The sequence below is a fragment of the Meles meles genome, chromosome 11, assembly GCF_922984935.1.
Source record: "Meles meles chromosome 11, mMelMel3.1 paternal haplotype, whole genome shotgun sequence".
Lineage (NCBI taxonomy): Eukaryota > Metazoa > Chordata > Mammalia > Carnivora > Mustelidae > Meles > Meles meles.
In genome coordinates this window covers 45,206,509-45,218,923 of record NC_060076.1, presented here as the reverse complement: position 1 = coordinate 45,218,923, position 12,415 = coordinate 45,206,509, and the positions used below count along the sequence as shown (strand labels likewise).

General features: G+C 36.8%; 1 pseudogene; it reads right to left on the bottom strand.

Annotated features, from left to right (window-relative positions):
• Nucleotides 1–2,372: 2,372 nt before the first annotated feature.
• On the bottom strand, nt 2,373–9,837 carry LOC123952576 (annotated as a pseudogene).
• Nucleotides 9,838–12,415: the final 2,578 nt, after the last annotated feature.

Here is a 12,415-nt window from a genome sequence, read left to right as displayed (position 1 = left end):
AGCAGACTCCCTGCTGAGCGTGGGGCTTGACAGGGGTCTCAAGGGGTGGGACACGATGCCAGGACCCTGAGACCATGACCTGAGCCCAAGTCAGATGCTTAACCAACTGAGCCACCCAGGCGCCCCTTTAAAGTAGTATTTCTAAACTCTCCCCATAACCACTGATCTTTAAAGATTCATCAATGTCCTCAAGATAAAAACTCTAGTGCTTGCTTAAATTCCAACAGCTAAAGAATGACCACTCTAGCCCATAAGTTATAATTCAGCCTGAAACTGTCACATAAAATGAGATTACCTTAAAAATAAGTTGCCATAACATATGATAATCACAATTCAAGTGCCTATCTTCATGTTCGTCCTCTGATATCGGATTTTCTGTAGTTCTGAGGAAATAAACTAGATGCATTTATCTGGCCTACTCCAGTTGTGATATGTTTTTACATCTTTTATGCGGGTGAACAGGAATACAGTCTGTGTTCTATTTCTATGTAAACATTATTTCAGGGAAATATAAATGTTAACCTCTTTTGTTTTAAACCTCAGCCTGCTGTTGTATGGATAATCTCTTAGCTATCTTCCACAACTGCTCTAAATCCCGGGGACCCAAAAAATAAAGAAAATGTGACTAAAGTGATAGTTTGGTGTATCATCTGGCCTACACAACCCACTCATAAACCCCACGGTGTAAGAAGTGACATACAATTATCAGACATCTGAGCTGGAGATAAACTTCCATCATTTAGAATTGCAGAGACAGCCTCACGTTTACTTGGAAGGAAAATGTAGAATCCAACCTTGGAAACTGGTTTAGACAGCTCCACTTTCTTTGAGTCAACTCCTTTATTCCTTTTTTATAAGAAAAATCTCCAAAAAAAAAAAAAAAAGAAAGAAAGAAAAATCTCCTCCTTTCATCTTGGCTGATGACCTTGCTTTACACTTCGTTGAGAAAATTTAAGATAAAGAAAGGGACGCCTTCAGAGTTCCTTCAATAAACCTGCCGTCCACCTGTCTCTCTTCAGATACCACCTGCTTTTTTTCTTCTGACAAGGAATGAAGTGTCCCTACTTCCTTTTAAGGCCATTCTTTTCATATCAGTTGAGGCTCCCATCCTCTTATTCCTGTCTACTCCCGTGGAGGATATAGACTCTTTGTTCATCTGCTCGAAGGCTATCAATCTGCTTCTCTGTTGTATCATCCCCATCGTGAAAAAACAAAAACGAAACACCACACACACAAAACCCACAAAAAAACCCCAAAACTTTATCTTAATCCTGTATCCACTCAATTATCATTTCCTCTTGTTGTTGTTGCTGCTCCTTAAGTACAAAAGTCTTAAAAAAGTTGTTACTAATTGTGCCTCCAGGACCCACACTTCCACCTCCCCATCAGCTTCTTAATCGGCACTACAGAGACCACTCCTGTCAGTGTCAAGCCGGGCCTCAAGGGCGACTCACGTCATGGCTGCCTCTGTGCTCTCTTCTTATTCATCCTGTGACATCTGCCAGCCTTGAGAATCCCTCTATTCCTGACACAGGTTCTTGACATTGATGGTCCAAGGCATCTTGCTCCAGGTTTTTGTCCTGTCCCACAAGCGGCTGCTTCTCAGTTTTCTTCTGGTTTCAGCATCTCTTGGGGAAACCTGAATATTCCAGAGTTTGGGGTTCCTTGTTTTTTTAATATATTTATTCCCAGAAGATTTCTTCCACTCTCTATACATTGATGTGCAAAGTTACTTATCTACTCTGGATCTACTACCTGAGCTTCATACTCCGACATGCATGTGTTTATAACACATCTGCATATCTATGTCCAAAAAGGCATTATCCTAATTTCTCTCTTGGCTCCCAGAATAGTCAGACTGATGTTTTAGAATATAAAATGATTTTCTGTATTCCCAGGACTCAAAATCAATGGCTTCACATTACATTTTGAGTCAAATCTTAACTTTTCAGAATTTATAAGACGTTCTGGCATTCATCTAGCTCTCCTACATCATTTCTACCAGGTTCTTCTTACTTCCCTCGGCTCACTTCAATTTGACATCTCCTTCAGACTTGACTAAAACCAATATGTAACTTATAAAACTTCTCATACGTGACCCATTTCAACAGACTTTCAGGGTTTTGTTTTGTTTTGTTTTTAAACTGCTAAGATACCCTTCTCCATTTGTACTGCGTAACCTTTAGTTGACTTAAAGTTATGTTTTTTTAATGGATGATTATTTTACAAAAGTTTATTCTTATATGTACAACAAGAGCTAAGACAACATTTCATTCTAACTCTAGGTGGCAACGGATATTGTGACAGGGAACCCAGATGTTTAAACAGGAATGAAATGAAGGATCATCATTGCCTCAAGCACAAGGAACAGCTTACTTTTTGCCAGATTTCTTAATTCCACCTGTGGCGAGGATACCCTTCCCCCCACATTGCATTCACTTTCAGCTCCTGGAGTTTCTTCTGCTCCTCTTTCTGCTTCTGCTTAAATGTCTTATCTTGTCCATCTGTTTGGCCTGCTTCATGGGCTGCTTCGGAAGCGTCCTCTTGCCACCTTCATGGCTGGACGTGGCACCTACTGTACTTTCCCCAGAACCTGCCACTGGAAGCTCGTGGTTATGTTTTTGGTTTGCTTTGGTTTATGTTTTGATTAGATCAATCCTTGTATTTACTGGTCACTCACAGTATTGCTGAAAATCTTCACTGATTTTTCAAATACCCTATGGAATTTGATGAAGAGGGCTCCTGCTGCAAGTCATGTCACCATTATTTCAGAACAAGGATGCAAATGTGCAACTTAATCCATATACATAAGGTCATCAGTGAGATAACTAGATGTAGCAGGAGTAGTCCCCTGTTAAGGTGTTGTGATTTTTCTCACCTCCCAGGATTTGCCTGCTTTTCCCTGTCCCATGCCCTGCCACCCTACAGAAAGATTTATAAGAAGTTCAGTGTCTATTAACCAATGATTCCAAATTTTGATTTTACTCTAACCATAAGGCCAAGAAGATGTTGGTATGTCTTCTCTTACTTCTTATAAGAAAGTTTGAGCTAAAGGATTAATTACTTTAAACCTTTTATCTCAAAACGATATCTATTCTTCCTCTATCTTGTTTTGTTTCTATTTGACTTTATTTGTAACTATGGAGCTTAAATATATTTTTGTGGTAAGCTTTGGCAAATCTTTTTGCAAGTAAATGGAACATATACATTTTTGATATACAGAATACACTGCAGGACAGTGTTGAGCTGTTAACCAGAAGCTCTCTTAAAATGGAGCTCATGCTTTTAGTAGATGAGAAGTTGAATATAAACCCACGCTAGGGTTTATAAAGTCACTACTAAGGCTCCTGTAACAGAAAATCGTGTTCTAAAAGGGCCAAAAGTAATTCCACTATAGTCTGCTTATTAGACAGTACTTCAGTAGAAGTATACAGTAAGCCACATGTGTGCTTTTAAACTTTTTTTTTAGCCACATTAAGTAAAAAAAAAAGGAAGAAATAGATAAAATAATTTTATTAATGTATTTTACTTAACCCAATTTTCAAAAGGTGCTATGATTTCAACATGCATTATAAAAATTATTAATATGCTATTTTATTTTTTCTAAGTATTTTAAAGCCAGTGTCTGTTTTATACCGACAGCACATCTCAATTCAGACTACTCAACTGAGTAGAATTGAATATTCAATTCAGAATACTCAACAGGCCCCTCCGACTACGCGCTACCATCCTGGCCAGTGTATTAGACTGTATCTGTCAGTGAATATCAATTTAAGGTGCATATACATTTAAGAGGCTACTACAGAAACCAAAATCCCAATCACCATTATGTGGAATGCATATGAAGTTTAAATAACATAAATAGAGGACAGATACATTTATTTCCCCTGAACTCTATTTCAGTGATTCCATAATATAGCATTTTAAATATTTCTATTCAAATAAACATGATTTTGTACTTTACCTCCTGCTGTGGCAACTTTAAAATGCTGCAAGTAAAAAGCTGCTAAAAATTACAAATTGCCACCTAAGTTTCCCTGCCTACATGATGATAATTAGTCCTATTTTTGAAGGACCACAGATTATTGCCAAACAATTAGATGCATCTTTGGGAAAACTTATCTCTTTTCTTCCAAAAAATACCTTTTTGGAAGAAAAGAGAAGTAACCTGTTTCTATTCAGTTCAGAAATATTCACCTTTTTTTTTCAAAAGTCAAAAATAATTATTTTTTTACTTATAATATTCTAGGTATTTATTGGGGATATAAGATGAACAAGGTACTTGCCTTAGAGAACTCATAATCAAGCCAAATACCTGAGCTAACTTTATGTAATATCACCCTTCAAAAATATATATTCAATTACTTCACCAAAATCTTCTAAGAGCAAGGACTCTTTTGAAACTACTTTACTGAGGTATGATGGACATAGAGAAAGCTGCACTATATAGTGTATGTGACTTGATAAGTTTGGAGATAAGTATACACCCGTGAAACTATCACCACAAGCTTTATCATGCCTATATTCTTCACTTCCAAAAGTTTGTGTTTTTTTGTTATTGTTGTTGTCGTTGTTTTGTATGGACCTCTTTACAGTTTTGTGATAGAAACACTTAGCATAAGATCGACCTTCTTAGCAAATGTTTAAGTAGGCAACACAGCACTGTTAACAATAGGGACTATGCTGTATAGAAGATCTCCAGGACTAGGGCGCCTGGGTGGCTCAGTAGGTTAAGTCTCTGCCTTCGGCTCAGGTCACGATCCTGGGATGGAGCCCCGCATAGGGCTCTCTGCTAGGCAGGGAGCCTGCTGCCTACTTCCACCTCTCTCTGTGTGCCTCTCTGCCTACTTGTGATCTCTGTCAAATAAATAAATAAAGTCTTAAAAACAAAACAAAACAAACAAACAAAAAAAAAAAGAAGAAGAAGAAGATCTCCAGGACTTACTCATCTTATGTAACTGACACTTTGTACACTTTGACTCAAATCTCCCTATTTTTCCTCCCCCTCAGCCCCTGGCAACCAGCATTCTCCTCTCTGTTACTATGAGTTTGACACTTTTTAGATTCAGCATCTAATTAGTATCATGTACTATCTGTCCTTCTGCATCTGGCTTATTTCACTTAGTATAATGTTTTCCGGGTTCACCCACATTGTCACAAATGGCAGGATGTCCTTCTTTTCAAAGACTGAATAATATTCCAACATGAATATGATATATATTGCATTTTCTTTATCCATTAAGGTATTGAGAATATTTAGGTTGCTTCCATGTCTTAACTATCGGGTATAATGATGCAATGAACCCAGGAGTTCAGATATATCTTTGACATCATGATTTCAATTCCTTTGGATATACATACCCAAAGTAAGATTACTGAATCATATGGTAGTTCTAGTTTTAATGTTTTTGAGGAAACTCCTTACTGTTTTCCATAGTGTCTGTACCAGTTTACAACATTTCCATCATTAGTGCACAAAGGTCCCCTATTCTTTCCCACCAACACTTGTTATAATGTACATCCATCTATCTATCTATCTATCTACCTATCATGATAGCCATCCTAGCAGGTGTGATGGGGCATCTCATTATAGTTTTCATTTGAATTTCACTGATGAATAGTAATATTGAGTACCTTTTTACATACCTTTTTTTTTTTAGATTTTTAAATTTTATTTATTTGATAGACAGAAATCACAGGTAGGCAGAGAGGCAGGCAGAGAGAGAGGCAGCGGCGGGGTGGGGGGAGAGGCTCACCACTGAGCAGAGAGCCTGATGCAGGGCTCGATCCCAGGCCCCTGGGATCATGACCTGAGCCAAAGGCAGAGGCTTTAACCCACTGAGCCACCCAGGCGCCCACCTTTTTATATATCTATTGGTCATTTATATGTCTTCTTTGGAGAAATGTCTGTTCAAGTTCTTTGCCCATTTTTAACCAGATTGTTTCATTTACTTACTGTTTTATGTTGAGTTTAGGAAGTCCTTATATATTTTAGATTAGCCCTTTATCAGGTATATGGCTTACATATATTTTCTCCCATCCCATAGGGTTGCCCTTTCATTCTGTTGATGTTTTATTTTGATATGCAAAAGCTTTCTTAGTTTAACATAATTTAACTTATCTGTTTTTGCTTTTGTTGCCTGTGCTATTGGTGTCATACCCAAGAAATCAATGCCAAGGCCAATGTTGAGAAGATTTTCCCCTACATTTTCTTCTAGGAATTTTAAGGTTTTCAGATCATATGTTTAAGTCTTTAAGCCCTTCTGAGTTGATTTTTGTATACGGCATAAGATAAAATCATCCAATTTTATTCTTTCACATGTAACCATCAGCTTTCCCAGCAACTTTTACCAAATACATGATTTTTTCTACATTGGTGGAATATTTGCTTTTAAATTATATCTAAAATTAAGTGAGTTGGTGAGAAGGTATACAGATTAGGAGAATTAAATGGAGGAAGAGAGCTTTGTGCACATCAACCAGAAAGACTCAGTTACAGTGAATCGTGACCACCTGCTCATGTCACTATTACATTCTCTCCCTCAGTGTAACCTTTTTTCATCTTGTCCTCCCAGTTAATCTGAACCAGAACTTGAAAAGAAATCTAAAAAAAAAAAGTTGACTTTTTCAAAAGATATTTATCTTCCTTTATTTCTTTGTAAGCTTTCCAAGAAAGTGACCAGATTCTATCTGGATGTCAACTAGCACTTAGCACAGGACCTGTCACAGAGCAAGCACTCTCCATATATTTCACAGGTGAGTGTTAGTTTTGTTAATAAAATAATGAATCAGTTCTTTAAATTTCTTACGTCTTATGTATGTTCATGGAGACTTGAGCTCCATAATACTGGAGTGAAAACCTTTAGGGTGAATTATGTTCTTTCCCTCGCTACCTAATATAGCAAAGGGAACATATCAATGTTCAAAAATTATGTGTCAGCTGGCTTTATGCTCTATCAATATCATGTCACCCAACAGAGCAAATAATTCTCATCATGAAGGACTTGCTTTCAAGTGGCACAAAAATGATAAGAAAAATAGTTCATATAAACATTGCATAATAGAAGCAGTAAGATATAGAAGCCTGGTGGAGTTAGAAGTAATTGAATTCAGGTTTCTTAGGTGACTGTTGAATACACAGAATGAAAGAGCATATCCACAAATTTTATAACATGTAACACTCAGGGTATTATTCTAATCTATGACAAATGTTGTAGATTAATTGTTTTGATCAATTTGAGGCAGAACCAGTTATTTTAAAGCAATATATAAGGCTTATTCCTTGTATCATTTAAAAATCAATTTTAATAAAAGTTGTCTTGAATATCGTTGCCTTTGCCTTCAGCAAATCCTTTTCATTTGTATGGAGTTTTAGATTTTCAATGCACTTTCATGTATACTCATCTCATTTGATTTTCTCAACAATTCTAGGAGTTGATGTTACTATGCTGTTAATAAAGATATCGAGTCCAATTGATTTTTCTGACTACAGGTCAAAGAAAAGAAATCCTGAGAGGTTGCCATAAAAATCCAGTCTCCCTTTCTTGTATAAATGTACATTCACCCCCTTCTTTTTGCCTTTATCAACATCCCTCTCTCACCAGCATCTTGGAGATACCAATAGTTTGCTGTCTCTACACAAAGGATCAACTTCTGTTGATCCTGTTGTCAAGACTGGTAAGCAAACAGAGGGCACCGTTTTCTTTAATTTCTTAATAATATTTTACATTTCTTTTCCCAACACCAATCCTGGTTGCAAAGTCCCTACACTGTCCCTTTCTTCCACACTACACACGTTGCCAAGACTCCAAAATTATAAAATTTTTAACTCTGCAACTGCATGATCCATATTAATTCTGCTGATTACAACAGGATTAATTCAAGATATAAAACAAATAGAAAGAAATAATCTGAACTCTTAACAATAAGATTGCTTAGTGAGGGGTGCTGGGTGGTTCAGTCATTAAGTGCCTGTCTTCAGCTCAGGTCATGATCCCAGGGTCCTGGGATCGAGCCCCATATTGGGCTCCCTGCTCCATGGAGAGTCTGCTTCTCCTTCTCTCACTCCCCCGCTTGTGTTCTCTCCCTCGCTGAGTCTCACTCTCTCTCTCTGTCAAATAAATAAGTAAATAAAAAGACTGTTTAGTGAAATCCAACTTTAGAAATACAAAAGTTCTCTTGTGCATCTTTCAGTTATTTCTTGCATGCATTTCCTCCTCCTGTCCAACATAATTTCTAGTGGTTCCTTGATATCCAGATTCACAGAACCACTCTCAGAGCTCTCAGAACCCCTCAACCATTCTTTGCTTCATTCCTCGATGGATTATATTTTAAATATCTTTCATCAATGTTTGAAACTTTACTTTTAGAAGAGAAAATCAGCTAACTTGATTCAACAGATGATTTTACTGCTTCATGGAAAAGACCTGACCTCACTCAATCTATCCCTCTCCAACCTAATTCTTTCTCTTAATCATCACCTATATGTTTCTCCTTCTCTCTTTAAAAAATTAATCTTTTCCTTTATCACATTGTTCTACTCATGCATGCATTTGAGCTCATCCATTCTTGAAAATGCATTACCTCAGTTACATCTTCTTTCATTGGCCTTTTCATCTCACTCTCCATTAGATTTTTCTTATCTCCCTAAAACATGATCAAATCCATTCTATACACATGATCAAAATAATAATGCCTTGGGGCGCCTGGGTGGCTCAGTGGGTTAAGCTGCTGCCTTCGGCTCAGGTCATGATCTCAGGGTCCTGGGATCGAGTCCCGCATCAGGCTCTCTGCTCAGCAGGGAGCCTGCTTCCCTCTCTCTCTCTCTCTGCCTGCCTCTCTGTCTACTTGTGATTTCTCTCTGTCAAATAAATAAATAAAATCTTAAAAAAAAAAATAATGCCTTCAGCAACTTTCCCACCTCTGTTCTTTTAAGGAAGATATTTATTTAAAAATATCTACTGCCCAATTCCTGATAACTCTTCAACAATTTATAATCTAATAGCTTGCCGCTTACCATTCTTCTCTAAACTTGCTCCTGCAATGTTTCTCTCTGTATCATCTATATCTATTTATACACAATAAGCTAACCCAAACCTAGGACTCTAATATAACCAGTAAGTGTTGGTCACAAGTTTACTTGTCAGTGGTTCTGCTGATTTGGGCCTGGTTGAGTTGAGCTGTAAAGACCTTGCTTAAATCTAGGTTATCAGCTGACTGGTTGTTTTGGAACTGGCTTTGGAGGATAGTTGGCTGGCTGTTAGCTGTGGTTAGAAGAGTTCATATGGTAACATTAGGATTCCAAGAAAGTATGGAAGCATGCCTGGTCTCTTGAGTCCTATACACAGAAAACTATATTGTCATTTCTGTTGCATTCCATTAGCTAAAATAAGTAACAACAAGGTTGAGAAATAAATTCCATGTGTTTGCTGATGGAATTGCAAAGTTAGGCTACAAAGATGAGAGCTACGGGGATGAACAAAGAATTGGATGATGTTTTATTTGGACCCTATCACATCTTGCTTACCTTCTTTCTTAAATCAAATCAGTCTTCCCTGGGTCTTCAGGAATTACAATTTCCTAGATTTCCCCTTACATTTCTAGCCTATTCTTTCAATCTCCTTGGTTGGCCTTGTCAATTCTTTGAATATATGCATTTCTTTAAGTGCATTCTTTGGTCTTTTTCTCTTTTGACTGTCGATGTTTCTCCCATGACTGTGTCATCTGAATTTACTGCCTTGTCACAGGCTCTGCTTTCAGAGAAAACAAATTAAGAAACATATTCTTTTCCATCAGTTTTTATTGTGTTAAAGCCTTATTACCTCTTAACTGAACCATGGCTCTAATTTCTTTCCCACATTCCCACCTCCAGCTTCACCTGTCCTCTGATTATCTGCTGCTGGTGGAATATTTCTTAAAACTGTATCAGATTATGACACGAGATACCCTATAATTGTAAATCAAATATCTGCTCAATGAACTTTAATTTTCTTCACTGAAAGATTAAATTTTGTTTGGAATTTAGGACCTTCCACTATTTGACCCTAGTCTAGTTTATTCAAACTTACAATAATTCTATATGCCTTCAGTCATATGACAGACTCTGTTCCTAGAACATTCCCTGTATATCCCTATTCATATCCCTTTCTCAGCTTCTCTGAGTCTTAAATAATTATCCCAGGAGACCCACCTACCTGATTCTCTACCTGTCTTAAGAATCAGCTCAATTAACCCACCGTGTGAATCTTCCTAGTTTGGAATCTTCTTCCTATTTTACATGATATATCTGCATCTCTCTACTGGATGTTTACCATTTCAAAAGAAGAAATGATCTTGTAGATTACACTACCAATGGTCAGAGATTTTATGCCTAAGAGTTATTCGAGTAATAAATATCTGTTGAAAAGTATTGAATCCCTTGAGATAGAAATTAAAGGAAATCCTATTAAGAGGTAATATACACTTAGTATCTTTCTAATTTTCAAAACCTAATTTGCATATGTGCATTTTTAGTTAAAGCAAGAAAATATCAAACTAAATTAACTGAAAACCAAATTTTGAGATGATTTCCTTTGCTCAATGGAACCTTCAAAATGTATTAAATATAAAAACCAAAGCACACTGGGGGTGCTGGGTGGTTCAGTTGGTTAAGAGTCTGACTCTTGATCTCAGCTCAGGTCATGATCTCAGGGTCATGAGATCAGGCCCCACCAAAACCAAAACAAAACAAAAATGACAAGAACCCCACCACCACCACCAGAACAAAAAACCCTAAACATAAAGCATAGAATCATTATCAATATTATTCACTGTTTGTATATTGAATCAATCTGTATCCCCACAGTGAAAGTGGGTAATAGTTTAATAAAATAGTTTAATAAGATGCCATTTATGAAAACTTAAATATGGTTTAGGAGACAGAAGTACCCTGAAGCTAGTAATACCTGCCATGGAGAACTTCACCACCCTTTGGCCAGAAGTGGTGAGGGGTTAGAGCCTTTATCAGAACCTGCAGAGAGGGCAAACTTATAGGAGCTGTGACCTTTGTTAGAAGGATATAAGTAGCCCATAGAAAATTCAGAGCAACACTACTTCCTCCTTCTGATCTCATGCTTGTATTTCCCAACAGCAAAAAATCCAACAGGAAGTCAACCTTATCCTGGAACCCAAGGACAAAGGGAGGCTAGTAATGTGATAGGGAGCAGGATGGAGAAGGATGGAGTGGATCTAGAAGACAACTGACTGATATCTGGGAGCTATGTTTGGACATTTTATTTTTATTTGACTTTCTTTTTGTGCTGCTGAATCTCCATTTCAGAAGAATAACTCACAGAACTTATTTCATTGAAATATATTGGTTTAGTAAAATGGGGAAGGACTCTTTAGCTAAAAGGAGTCCTCAGGTCCAATTATTTTGCATTTTTTGAAGAAACTCAACATCTGCATCAATAATATGGGGGAGAAACATTAAGGAAGGAGGGTGGATTCAGAAAAGCTTTTATTACATCTTTCTGCTTGAGTACATAATCAACTTCACAGTCAGATATTTTCATGTCTTAGAGTTATTAGTAGTACTGATGTGCCTTATTATAAGCACAGAAGTGTTTTTATTCTTCTCAGAAAATGTTGGGAAGCACATACATTCAGTAATATAGCCTTAAGGATTTTCAGTTTAATTTGGTAGCTTTCTTATACTTGTAGATATAAACCTGCCCTGAGTTCTCCCTTGAAATATATCAAAGGCAAAAAAAGATATATACTCCCCCAAAATTTTGAGAAATTAATCCTCAACCTTAAGAATTAGTTGGGAAGATAACATAAGTCATAAATCTAAAATAATTTTTTTTTTTTAAGAGAGGGAACTCAGGCAGGGGGAGTGGGAGAGGGAGAAACAGTCTTCCTGAGGAGTAGGGAGCCCAACATGGGACTCGATCCCAAGACCCTAGGATCATGACCTGAGCCGAAGGCAAATGCTTAATGACTGAGCCACTCAGGTGCCCCTAAAATAATTTTAATGACTAATTTTTTATGTTCCAAAAGCTAAGGGACACAAAGAAATTATCATTCAGAAATAATAATTGTTTTTACTTTGGTTGTATTTTAAAGCATAAAATCCAAGTTTAGATATAATATCTAATTGAAGTCTTATAACAAGTCTCACTATGATACATATTTGCATACATTTTATTACTCAATTATTATATTTGAAAAGAACTGTGTACCAATGAGATTAAGTAATAAAGAGATTAAGGTCCAAAGCTAATAAATCCTGTAACTGTGGTGATTCCTGGTGTAGTATACGATCTGTAAAACATTTTTGAGTGCATACAAAAATTTATGTATCATTTACTGTACTAAGAACATTCTAGAACATACACAAAAAGAAAAAATTTAAAAGGATGAGATTAAACTAAAT